Below are 1,778 nucleotides of genomic sequence, written 5' to 3'. Positions count from 1 at the left end.
GAGGAGGAACCGTTAGCTTGCTAGGACGACAAACTCCTCCAACATTAACTCAGAGGAGGCTTGAACACCACTCCGACCACATTTCAACCGCTTTCCCAACTAAATATATTACCTGGTTAACAAGCTGAGAAACAAAGCGAAGACGTCCACCACAACCACCACCACCACCACCACCACCAGCAGCAGCAGCAGCTTCAGCAACAGCTTCAGCAACAGCTTCAGCAACAGCGGATACATTCATGCATGTGTGGCAGTTATAGTGGCTGTCACTGCCGCCTCTCTTCACAGGAAAATAAGTCAACAGCCAAGACCAGTTCACGACCTTCAGAACAACGCCGGTTCAAAGCGACAACACGTTTTCATAAAGCGAAATCCATATGAGGCTTACGACAACACACAGATTATGGCTTATTTACTCACCGGTGCCTGGTACTCACCTCAAACTCTCTCTGAATGACTTGCTTAACTGGTGTCAGTGCGCTATAATAAAAACGTTTCCATATCCGGTAAGAACAATTTCAAATTAAAATTCTTCATAGCAAGCTCAATCCATGAGCAATGATGAAATAGTACTTAGATTTAAGTAATAGTACCGATACCACATTTTTCAGAATGCTCCAGTACAAGTAAATGTCTTGCATTTATAATCCTATTCGAGTAAAAATAGGCTGTTATCAGCAAAATGCACCGCAAGTAGCTATCAAACTTAAAAGTAGTCATTCTGCAGTGTCCCGTTACATGATGTCTGATTCTATCTGACATTATGAGATTGCAAATACTGACGCATCAATGTGTAAGCAGCATTTTACTGATGATGAGCTAGTTTTAATTACTAGCTAGTTGACTCCAGTGGTTCCCTATCTAGGGGTTTATATTGTATTTAAGTACAGTCCTGGAGAAAATGTAAATGTAGTGGTAATGTGTGATTACATACTGCTGTAAAAACAAGGATATCATATTAAAGGATGATAAAACATACCAAAGCACCATATAACAGTTTAAACACAAATATAGAATTATATGGTTATGGATTTCTTGCTTTTATTTTGAAGGTGGCACTAATCGAGTTCCGGTGGTACTCTGATAATTTCTGTCACTTTGTCGCCGTGTTCTCCAGACACAAATCGCTGCGCCTGCGTAAATGATGATTCATATTTCTGATGAAGGGCTGGGGGATGGTGTCGTTCCGTTATGATGATCATGACCGTGACCTCATCACACCTCAAACATATTGAGTGCTAATTAAACGTTTTGATTGTCTTTGTCATGACGTTACAGAAGAGGGGCTGGTTTTCATATGCATTAACACCACTGTCGTCAAACAATTAGTCGATGAAACAATTAATCATGGGCAAAAAAATTAACCATCGACTATTTTGTTAAACTAAAAGTTGTTTTTAAGTCATTCATCCAGCGGAAATGCAAAACATCCCCTAGTTTTCAGCTTCCCCTAATGTAAGAATTTGCTGCTTTTTCCGTTTAATGTGATTGTAAATTGAATATCTTTTTTGGATACTGGCCATTTCACTGTTTTTATAAAGCATAAACAAATAAACTGGTTCACTGACATTAAAACTAATTTGCAGCCCTTAATCATCATCATCATCATCATCATCAAGCTGTAAGTTAAATCAGAGAAGGATATTTAAAAAAAAACCCAAAAACAATGATTAATATTCTTGTTATGGCTTGTTTATAAAGGTCACACATCAGTAAGGCTGGATTAGCCTATGTCAAGTGTAGTCATTGTTGTTAATATAGCCCAAAATCACAAATCA

The sequence above is a fragment of the Seriola lalandi genome, unplaced genomic scaffold (assembly GCF_002814215.2).
Source record: "Seriola lalandi dorsalis isolate HSWRI2012SDOR001 ecotype SW California unplaced genomic scaffold, Sedor1 jcf7180002054360, whole genome shotgun sequence".
Classification (NCBI taxonomy): Eukaryota; Metazoa; Chordata; class Actinopteri; order Carangiformes; family Carangidae; genus Seriola; species Seriola lalandi.
This window is presented reverse-complemented; position numbering follows the sequence as displayed.